Source organism: Manis javanica, chromosome 1 (genome assembly GCF_040802235.1).
Source record: "Manis javanica isolate MJ-LG chromosome 1, MJ_LKY, whole genome shotgun sequence".
Classification (NCBI taxonomy): Eukaryota; Metazoa; Chordata; class Mammalia; order Pholidota; family Manidae; genus Manis; species Manis javanica.
This window is the reverse complement of record NC_133156.1, coordinates 67,344,894-67,357,463: the sequence shown is the minus strand read 5'-3', so window position 1 is coordinate 67,357,463 and position 12,570 is coordinate 67,344,894.

The window sequence follows — 12,570 nt, the reverse complement described above, 5'->3', positions numbered from 1 at the left end:
GAAAACTACCTAATCAGGAAAATATGTAAAATAAGTGGACAAAATTACTATAGAGTCTAAATAATATTTTTAGTATAAAAATCCCAACTTAAGCAATGGTTGTAGAGATGATAGGTTTCTAACTAATCTCTTCTAGTGTGGTGTTAATAAAATTATCAAGATCACTGAGGACTGTCATTTGCACCAAGTATTTCCTATTTGCACAAACTTCTAATTTTTATTTTCCAGAGGCATATCATATTTCTAATTTCGCTGCATAAAGCATAGAAACAGCATTTATAAATTGGCACACAATCTGAAGATAAATAATCCATCATATTGTGATAGATAACTCAAACTTTAATTACTCAGATAAAACTACTTTCATTAAAAAACATGTTATACATTATACAACCAAATCCCTTCATTAAATTCTATTAACACAATTAATAAGCAATTCACCCAATGCATTGCTCTCTTTATCACTGGTTTACTTTGAATTATTAAACAAACCTCAGAGTAGAAGGCCCCATATGAATTCCAAATACGACTTATTTATTTAACCAATAAATACTGCACATAATACCTTTTTGTATGCATGTGAAAAAAAGGCCAGTATTTGTTTATCATTCAAGGACAATAGGATTGCCTAGATTTAAATTCAACTAATAAATTGTGCTCAAGAATAGAAGGGAGAAAATAAATTCAGATGCCAACTAAATGGTGACCTTCACCTTCTCCAGAGACCCTAGGCACTCTGGGGAAAAAGAGACAGAAACCTATTCTGCTGTTGCAGCATTGCTATATTAAGTATCTGAAAATCAGGGTCGGCACAAGCTAACTTTTAGCCTTTGCTCTCTGTAGTTTGGTATATTTTAAAGACATGAGAAAAGGAATTGGGCTGCAATAATTATTTTTGAAACTTTAGATCAGATCCAACCACCAACCTCAAGAATTTAAAAAATTATTTCTCATTGCATTCCTTGATGTTTCTCCGCTTAAAATGTCAGTATTCCTTGTGCAGAACCACACTGCTAGGAAATGCAGTGCTGTCACAGAGCATGTTTTGAGTAGTCCAAGGTAGCTGGAATTTCTCCTTGTATAGCTTGTTTTATCAAATACAGAGATAGATGTTTAAACAAAGCAAAAGCTAATTATTTTTTAACCAAAAATATGCTGAAATAATTAAAAGAGAGAGACAAATCGATACTTATCATACTGGCTTTCTTCTTCAGTTACGAAGTAGAGAAAAATAATTTTTTAAAAATCAACTTGGGTATATTACCTTTGACCAACATTGCCCCATCCTAACTGTTTCCAGAATGAAATAGACTTTAATGGATGTTTTATTTTAATGACAGAGTTTTAAAGTTTTAACTTGTATAACCATTAAAACTAAATCAAAGAATGCAAAAATATTGTTATAATTTAAAAACTACATTCAACTACTATCAATTCCATATTTGAAATTAAACTCAATCTTGAATTCCATTTAAAGCTTATATCAATCTTATATTCATATAGACTCAAATGTACCATATGAATATGTAAAGAAAAACATGCATGTGATTATATATAGGTATGAATGTCTCCTAAATTCAAAGCAACAACATACATGCTAAAAGTTTGACATTGAATTGAACACGGGAAAGTCCTAGAAATGCAAATTAAATAATCCTCAAAATTCATTGTATTTTAGAATATTAAGAAATTCTGGGTTTTTTAACTATAGGGAAAGGAAACATAAACATAGATCATTAGAATTTGGCTCTGAGACCCCATTTTCTTCCAAATGAGACCAAAGTTTTGCCAATTGGCTTTCCAGGCTGTCAGCAGCCTAAATCCATAAATGCTTTTCTAGGAAATATAGCTCTCCAGGCTTAAAGAGCAGAGTGAGGGAATAAAATTAGGCTGGAACTAATTTTCATCTCTTAATTTCATCAGTACCTACCATATTTAAGAAGGAACATCTTTTAGAATTCTAGAAGGATTTTAAAATGACCAAATTAATCAAACTCTCCATTTTATCAGTTTATCTTTACTTATTTTTCTACACCTCTAACAATAGAAACTGTGATTAGCTGTCACAAGTTTTATTAATTTGATATAGAAAGTCCTCTTGTAACTAGAAATACTGAATAAATGAAAAATACCAATGAATTGTACTTTTTTTGAAAGTAAAGGATGAATTAAAGCCATTCTTACTGTTGAGATTGCAAAGTTGATTCTGTGGTCTATAGTTATGAATTACATAAATTATAATGATTTCATGTTATATGTATTATTTATATGTAAAGTTGACTGTTGTTTTAAAGTGATGAATTATATATATATATATCAACCATTTCATGTATTTATATTGTATACATGTATGCACAATTTTACATATATACATACATATTTTCAGGTAAATAAGTTCCTTGCATTATTATCAGAAAGAAATCTCATATAATTTGATTTTATTTAAATAAAAGATACTGAGTCAACTATATTCCAATAAAAAATAAATATAATAAATATGAATGAACATACTTCCCTGTTTGCTTTACATATCCCAAAACCCCAAATTAAATACAGTACTTAAGATAGAAACTTAGTTTCCAGGCACCTTGTACTTACACTGACATGTGACATAGAAAAATATTTTTTAAGTGTATTATTATAAACTGTGTTTCGTCCTTAACGTAATAATTAAAAACAATAATTATACATGAACAACTAACATTTCAATATTTTTTTCTTCTTGTTCTCATTTCTGGAATATTGTCTGTGTGTTTCAAGACTGAGACACTTTTCATGTACTGGAAGTAGCTGGGCTTCAAGGTGAACGTACAAAGTTAACATGAGTCCTATTATATCCTTCATTCTTAAATCCTTAAATATTGCACTATTTCAGTCCTCTCTCTTCTCAGTATATCTCATTCATGAAGTTACTCACTGTCTTCCAACCACACAAATCTCTATCATAATTCTCTGTCAGGGACACCCATTTTGTTTCCAAATCTCCTTTTATAATCTAACTCATGCTAGCTCTTATGTATAACTTTTTGTAAAAACAAAAAACAAAACAAAACAGAAAAAACAGAATCAACTGAAATTAGAAATGTCAGTTCTTGGGACTTTACACCAAAATAACTGAATCAGAATTTCTAGGATTGGGATATGAGAATGTGTATGTTTAACAGAATCTGTACTAAAATTTAATATGTCTTTTAGAGAGAAATTATTTTTGTATTAATTCAAATTATTTCACTAAGCTATTACATATATTACTTTTATCTGGACAATTTTAGCCATAGACCCAGTCATGGAAAAATACATATTGATTTTTATATATGGGCAAGATCAGGAAATTTATATTTGTTGAGTACATACTGTATTCCAGAAACTTCTTAGTAGGGTAAGAAGTTTATCTAATTTAGTCTGCACAGCAGTCTTAGAGATAGTGTTATAATCTTCATTCAACAGACAAAGTAACCTAGTTTTAGAAATTAAGTAGACTTCGCAAGGCCAAGAAGCTCGTCATTGGAGCCACCCGAACTCAAATCCAGGGTTCTCACATTCCAAAGTCCGTCCACATTTTATACTAATATCTATCTTTTCCTTATGAAGATGTTGACTACCTTTGGAATTTGTGTTGAAAATCTGGGATAAAACATGTACACTTTTGTAAACATTAATTATATGGATCATTTCTAGTATTTCTTGGAGTATAGGACCAGGAACATTTTTTTAGCCAGAATTTGTATTATGAATTACTTTTGCCTTACTTTATAAAAGTAATAAAAGGCATATTTCTTATTAGAATAAATTATCAATTGAGACCTAATTGCATTATTTGATTAATAAAATTTGCTAAATTTTCCTTTCATAAAGAAAAAACATGACAAATTCACACACCATATACACACACATACAGACATAGTTAAAAATGGAACCTCTGTGATGTACATTTAATTATCTATATCATCTATCTTTATCACAAAGATTTCTGGCACTGACTAGGGACACACACAATACTCTAGCTACTATAACTATTAAGAGAACACTATATTAACTTGGAATATTTTGTTTCTATACAAGGCAGAAAAGTAAAATAGTGCATTTTAGAAAGAATTCCAACTACAAGGAGTAAAAAATAAAAATTCAAAATATATATTGAAAGAACATTAAGACTGTGTTATAAATTTCAGATTGAATAGTTTGCAATTCACAGTTTATTGGGCTAATAGTATAGTTAATATACAGTTATATATGTTTACAAAAGCCAATGGATTTTTAAATTGTTTGATTAAGAAAAATTACCATGGTTCATATAAGATGGAGTTATTCTCGTTGTTTTGAAAAGTGCCAAAGGAGGTTTATCTGGATACTCTCCAAGGACCACAAAATATGATATTATTTTTACTTTCCTTTCAAAATGTGAGAACACTTTTCATAGAAAGTCTTTTCTCCTAGTCATTGATCAGCATTTGTGAAGTCCTAACTTGGGGAAAGTAATGCTATATTTCTAAAGCTCCAAAGAAAAATGTGCAACCATATATATATATATATATATATATATATATACATATATATATACATATGTTATATATAGTTATAGGATACTTAGAAGAAAACGTGAGGTAATGGGATTGCTCGTTTGGGTTAAGCATTTAAGGTAACTCATGTTTTCTGAATATTGATAGCAAAACTGGAAGTGATCTTTCTAAAATAAATAGTTGATCCCAGGGAATAAGAGAATTGCAATAAACTCAAAATGTTGCCTTTTCATATCTAAAAAAACAAACACTTAACTAAGCTGAAATATTAACAACTGAATATTAACAAAAATTATAAGCCAATTCTCATATATATCTATTACATATAATACATGTAAGCATATGCATAATTTAATATGTGATAGGTACAAATATCAATATTAAGTTCACAATATATGACCTTATAAACAGAAGAAGAAACTATATGATTCTTACACTAAACTTCAGTAATGGTGGACTGACTGGAAATATAACATTAATCTCAACAAAGAGATCCCTTGTTAAAAGGGATGTAAAAATAGTCTTGCTATAATTTAGGATATGACTGCTTAATCATGAGAGGGTTGGATGCGAAACATGTGCTGCATCTGCTGATTCACAGAGGGCTGAATGGAAAGAGTGAACACATCTCTTTTCAATTATATGATCATTATCTGACAAGATTTTTGTAAAACTTTCATAGTTTTAATGAATAAGCAATGACAATATCATGATTATATATATTTTTTGTAATGTCTGCTTCTAATACCTGTTGCAATTATTTAAACAGTATTTTTAAAAGAGTCTAGTATTTAGATGCTCTAGTATCTAGTAGCTCTTCGCAACTATTACATTATAATAAATTCAGATTGCATTGTTAAATGTAAATGGAAGATAATACTATGTATTTATCTTATAGAGTAATTCCAAGTTAGATATCAAAATATTATAAAGTTGAAATGGTCCTTATGTCATCATTTCTAACTTAAACTTTTCATTACTAAGGAAATGCAGTTTTTCAAAATACTAATGCACTTTGCCATTATTTGTATTTTTTTTCTTCATCTAAGAAATGGAAACTATTACGTTCACAATTCTTGGTTTGCCAACTGAAGTAAATTTTTTGCCGACTGTGTATGACAAATAATGCTCTCCTCCAGTTAATCATCCAAAAACTTTGGTGAAATCTTAATAAATGTCATATGTTATTTTTTTTTTTAAAAGCCCCAGCCCTATTCTAGAATCTACTCAACTGCCTATATGAAGTGATAGTAGTGGAGGGAGAGCAAAAACAAAGGTAATGATTAGGTGAGTCTTAAAAAGTTACTTTTTAAGGTGACTCCCTATGGTAGACATTGGCAGTAGAAGTGAATGTGTAATATGAAATAGAATTTAATAGGCAGGGGAAGTAGTAAGTGATGCTCATGAATTTCCTCTTACATAGGCCATATGTGATTGGACAAGGGATGGAACTGATGAAAGAAAGAAATGAAGAAGCTTGAATGGAGCAATTGGATTATCCAGGGAATTTGGAAGTGAGATGCAAAAACTATAGACATGGAGCTTTCACTGGCCAGTCATGATGGACTGGGAGCCAGGAGAGCCATGTTTGAATCATATGACTGCTGATCAGAGAAATTTGGTCTCCATAAATAAAGATGCCAGAAAAAGTAGATACGAAATGAGAGAGAGAAAGAAAGAGATGTTGTACATATTATGTATTACATTTATGTAATAATAATTTTTACTCAGAATTATTAGAGAGAAATGGAAGAAGATATAAGTAGAGAAAGTAAGAGAGATAAAATGAGAAAAATAAATGCAGAGAACAAGAAAAAGAATGAGAATATTGCAATATATAGTTATACATATATTTTCACTTTTATAACCAAGTATGAGTAAATGAGAATTGCTGATTTTAAAAACATTGAAGCGGCCAATAAATTACTAAACTATAGAAAAATATAATTAATGAATCATTGAATGTCTTCAAATTTAGTGAAAATCATAAAATTCTTTAAATAATATTTTAAACATTTTTACTAATGCAGTGACATTGTGACTAGAATACTCCGAAGTATATGTAAAGATCAGTGCTTATAATCAACACGGTTCCCTTTCCACATACATCTTATCTACTACTTATTTGCATCTTATCTCTACTAATTAGAAAGTAGATTAGTAAACTGCCAGGGTGCATAAACTGAATTTACTCATAGCTGTCTATATAAATTTAGAATAGTTTTAAAATCAGCCTGTGTCTCCATTGTTTTATTTGGGAAATATGGTGATATAAATACTAACCTAAAAGTGGTACTATAAGAATCAAATGAATAAAAAAGACATATGCACACCTATGTTTATCGCAGCACTTTTTACAATAGCCAAGATATGGAAGCAACCTAAGTGTCCATCAGTAGATGAATGGATAAAGAAGATGTGGTACATATGCACAATGGAATACTAGTCAGCCATAAGAAAGAAACAAATCCTACCATTTGCAGAAACATGGATGGAGCTGGAGGACATTATGCTCAGTGAAATAAGCCAGGTGGAGAAAGACAAGTGCCAAATGACTTCCCTCATTTGTGGAGTGTAACAATGAAGCAAAACTGAAGGAACAAAATAGCAGCAGACTCAGAGACTCCAAGAATGAACTAGTGGTTACCAAAGGGGAGGAGTGTGGGAGGGTGGGTGGGGAGGGAGGGAGAAGGGGCCTGAGGGATATTATGTTTAATATACATGGTGTGGGGGGTCACGGGGAAAACAGTGTAGCACAGAGAAGGCAAACAGTAGATCTGGCATCTTACTATACTGATGGGCAGTGACTGCATTGGGTATGGGTGGGGACTTGATAATATGGGTAAAAGTAGTAACCACATTGATTTTTCATGTGAAACCTTCATAGGAGTGTATATCAATAATTACTTAATAAAAAATTTTTTTAAAAGTCAAATGAATAATAAACTTTCTAGTATATATTAGGAACCCAACTAATACTAATCATGTCCCTTCTCTTGTTCTTAGCTGGCCCACTGTCAATGCTGCTTTAAGATAATTTGGAGATTAATATGACTATTAGTATTTCACATAAGTGAAAGTCATTTCAAAACATTTCCTGGAATTGATTTTTAAATACACTGTGGCAAATTTATATGACTCATTTGAGACTGAAAGAAGACAGATCCCTTGGAGAGCCTCTGTAGAAGTACAATTTTTTTTCTTACATTTATTTACTTAGTAACAAGTATCTTATTTTGCTACACAATGATTCATTGAAGCCAAAGATAGAGGGCTTATCTCAAGTTTGAGATATTTTTCAAATCTATCTTAGTGCTTCATATGATAAATTTAATAATATTTGCTACAGCTTAACCTGAGTCTGATACTTAAAGAGATTAATTTACTATAATTTTTATTATTGAATGTTGCTACATATGCATTATTTAATACAAATGAAATTTCACAAAATAGTAAAGGCCACTTGGATTTTGAGAGAATTAGATAATTTTGGACTAATTCTTATAGTGTTGGATTAGATAGCTCCCAATATAGTAGAAAACTCTAAAAAGTAAAATATTGAACTCAACAGAGCTGGGATTTTCTAATTATTCTGTTCAGAGCAGCTGAGAATTGAATCTAACATAATTATCTAAAATAGGCATTTGTGTAAACAGTGTTGGTTATGAAGGGGTTTCTTATATATTGCAAATTGGGACTTAAAATGAGGATTTAATGGAAAAACCTTCATATGAAAAATATTTTTCAAGCAAAAAGGTATGTCAGATTTAAGAAAAGACGGTAATAGATATTCAAGATTTATATTTATTTCTTAAATTAAACTTAGAAGTTAATTTGCTTAACTAAGAAGAAACATATTTTAAAAATTAACAATATCAGAGTAAAGTGAACATTTTTAGGTCATTTCAAAATAAAGACAGTATAAATAGCCTTGATAGGGGACATACTAATTTTTCCTCTTACATAAGATGACATCAATTGATGCTATACAATTTTTATTTTGATAATTAGAGAAATAGATTCTATGTATACTCTGCAAAAATTTTAGAGTAGATACATTTTTACTGAAAATAGTCTATGTTCCTTACAAATTACTAGATAAAAACAGTAAAAGAAAACACAGTTATGGAGCAAAAACATGCAAAACAAGTAAATAAATTGGAGGCATAAAATATGAAAATAAAAAATTATATGCAAAAAAGACTTAATATGCTTGTTTTGAGAAATGGTATGACGTTTAAGAGCATATACCCCATGGCCTGACAAGATTTGAAATCTTTGTTTCCTCTTAAATGTACAGTTTTGGATAAATTATTTAATCTGTCTATGTTTTAATTTCCTGGTATGTAAAATAGAGGTAATAATAAAATATACCTCAATGTATTTTGTGAAGATTAAAACCTTAAAATAGTGTCTACTTTTTATTTTCAGCACTTATTCTTGCACATAAAAGTAATGAATTAAATACATCTATTAAATGGAAAATTACTTTTAGAGTCAAAATATGATTTAAAAGATTATTTAAAGATTATATAGTTCATGCAGTGACAGAATAAGCAGAGATACCTGAAGATGAATGGTTCAGAAAAAGGGAACCAAGACAAGAGAAAGGAGAAGGCAATGAACAAGGTAACAAAGTTACGGAGTCGACCAGGAGGCCTAAAGAATTACTGACTCCCAGTGAAGGAAGCTAATGCAAGACATCCAGTAGAGACAAGTCAAAGGGAAAATATGTAGTATCTGTCCATTTTGATCCTAAGGGAATAATGTGAATGTATGCTATGGGAAAGTATGGAGAGACCAAGTTAAGAAGAAGAAAGAATAAAGGAAGAAGTAGAAGAGGAATAGGGGGAGGAAGAGGAACTAAATGGAGACAGTGAGTAAATTATTAATTCCAGGGTTAGAATGAACGTTGCAAACAAAGGAGAAGAATGCAATCATAGTATACTCCCTTAATCAATCAAATATTAGTCAACTAAAATCTTCACCTAATAAACAAGCATATCTTAAATTTATGAGATAAGATCAGTATATTCATCTTAATTAGAAAAAAGCAACAGAACATAGTAGCTTCAAGAATTGCTTTTTTGCCATTAGGATTGAGAATAGAGAGAGTAGGAAGACAGACTGGGTTTTTAGGGTTATAGGGCTGTCAAGTGGTCAAGATTTCCTGCAGTGGCTGCTGCTCTGTTTTCCTGCCATACTTTCACATAGGCATCCAGGAAAGAAATAATGAGTCCACATGGATTTAGACAAACAGATTATTATTTACAGACATTGTAGTAGCCCAGAGCCTTTTTTTTTAACATCAGTCTTCCTTGCTCCTATATTCCATGGAGGTGATATGAAGGCAGAACACGTAGGGGCTGTGTCATAGCTAAGGAACACTAAATTTAGGACATCTCCCTCCACCATCTTTTAAAGGACCACTCTAAACCTGATTCATGATTGTCTCTGGACAACAACATTATCATTTTGACACTAAAATGCAAACAAATCCTTTACAAAAGCTGAGGGAAAGACCTTTATCTTAACTATCCTGCAATGTCTCTGAGTGAGTGAGGCCTTCTCTATCTTTATTATACTCTAACATAAATAAGTCTGAAAAAAATGGCTTTTTATGCCTGGAAATGAATAAACATGATTGAGAACTTTCTCTCAATAGTTACTCCTGCCTTCTTCCCAGAATTTTTAATCATCATTCATGGTGATAAAATATTGTAAACTGCCTTCTGAAAATTGGGGATGATATAATAATGTCATCTGCTATTTCCATTTTTAGTCAGCATTCTACTGGAGTTTAATATTAGAGAGCATAATATAATAACACAAAATATAAACATATTAATAAGTAATAAAAGTATCATGATTTGTTGATAGCATAATTGTTTAGCAAGATTACCTAAAGAATCTAAAGATGAAGTTTTAGACTAAATTAATTCAGCAAAAATGCTAAATAAAAATCCAATACACAAAAATCAATTGAATTTTTACATATTAAAAAATGAACAGCCAGAAATTAAGAACAATTCCATTTAAAATTGATTCAAAACAAAAAAGCAGTTAGGAATGAATCTAATGAAAGATATACTAAAAATGAAGTGATATACCATATCATAGTTTGAAAGTCAGTATTTTAAAGTTGACAATTTTCTCAGATTATATTTTCAACTTAATCCCATTGAAAAATCAAAGCACTTTTCTGTGAAAATTAAGTTGTTTATTACAAAATAAATGGAAATTCACAGAGCTAAAAGAAAAGCCAAAGCAATCCTGATGAAGAACTTTAGAATATTACACAGCCAAATACACAGCATTAATGTAAAGCTACACTAGGCAAGGGATATGGAATTGGTGCACTTATAGAAAAAAAACAAGCTGAGAAAGAATAGGAGGTCATGAAAGAGACAGATAAATAACTGCTTGTTTTAGAACAATGTGTCATTGCAATGTGCATAGGAAGATAAACTTTGTAATAAATCCTTACGAGTCAATTGGATTTCCATACTGAGAAAAAAAAAGAACCTTAATGTTTTCATAAGATCATGTGCAAAAATCAATTCCACATACATTTTGGGATGAAATGTGTAAAGGTAACATGATACAACTAGAAGAGGAAAACAATGCACTTTAGGTGGACAAAGTTTGCTTAGAAGGAGCACATTAAAAAAAAAAGTAACCTAAGGGAAACATTGGTGAACTGGATTCCATTATGGTGAAAACCTTTTCACCAAAGTAATCATAAAATCAGTGAAGAAATAATCCACTAGGTAGAGGAATACAGATATACAGATATATATGAAAATAAACATATCCAGAATATACAAATACACTTTATTATACAATTAAAAACATAAACAACAAAATTATAAAGTGAGTGAAACACTTAATAAGACCCTTCAAAAAAGATATTCAAATGGCCAAGATATGAAAGGGTGCTCAATTTTATTAATCTTTAGGGAAACACTAAATATCACTTACCCACAAAAATAGTTAAAATGAGAAAGATGGGCAATACCATACGCTAAGGTGAAAACATAAGTAGAAGTAACAGTCTTTCCTAAGCCTTTTGGATCACAAACTTGAGAAGCATCAGAGAAGTTTCAATCATGAGTTTCATGAGTGTAAGATTCTCCTGGATAGAAACACCATCATTCATCTTAATAAATTAGAAAAAAAGCAAGAGAACCTAATGAAAGTAGAGAAGGAAAACAATAGCAAAAATTACTGATGTAGATGATAAAAAGATAGGAGAGAATCAACCCTATAAAATATGGCTCAGTGGGGGAAAATACTAATAAAATAGACAATCCCGAGCTAGAGTGAATAAGAGAGGCTGAATAAACAACATTAAGGATGAGAAAGAAGACTTTGTTATATATGTAGTATAAATTTTAAAATATACACTAGAAGATTCTACATCAGTTTTCAATAGGGATTATCTCTGGAGAAACAACACTACTTGTTAGGGATATGCAAATTCATTTTTTATTCTCCATATGTAGTTAATTTAAAAATCGCCAAGCAAATGGGCAAAGACATGTATGTACCATTCCATTTGAACTGGAATTATTAATCCAGTGTTTATCTACTGTGTGACTGTGATCAATTTACTTAAGTACCAATTTCCTCATCTGTTGTGGGTAGATGATAGAACTCCATACGTTTGTTCTGAGACTTAAACAACTTAAAAAATATAGTATTTATCAGTGGCTTCTGATGGCTAGTACACCCTCAATAAAGAGATAACTAAGTACTAAGTGATACATCAGTAAGATACATAGATCTTAATTCAAGAAAGAGAGGACAAGTAAATGTTGAGAAAAGTATAATTATGAAATACTGCTCTGAGAGCTGTGAAAGTTCACCTAACTCAGACTACAGAGGTACTTTCAGAGGAATTTGATATGTGAGTCTGGGAGACAGCAGCTAAATCATTTAGGATATTGAATGTCATCCTCCAGAGAATGGGCACATCTGGTTTTGTATGGTCGGAAGCTTTTGGGAGTTCCTTTTTAAAATGTATACAAATATAAAATTATATATAAAA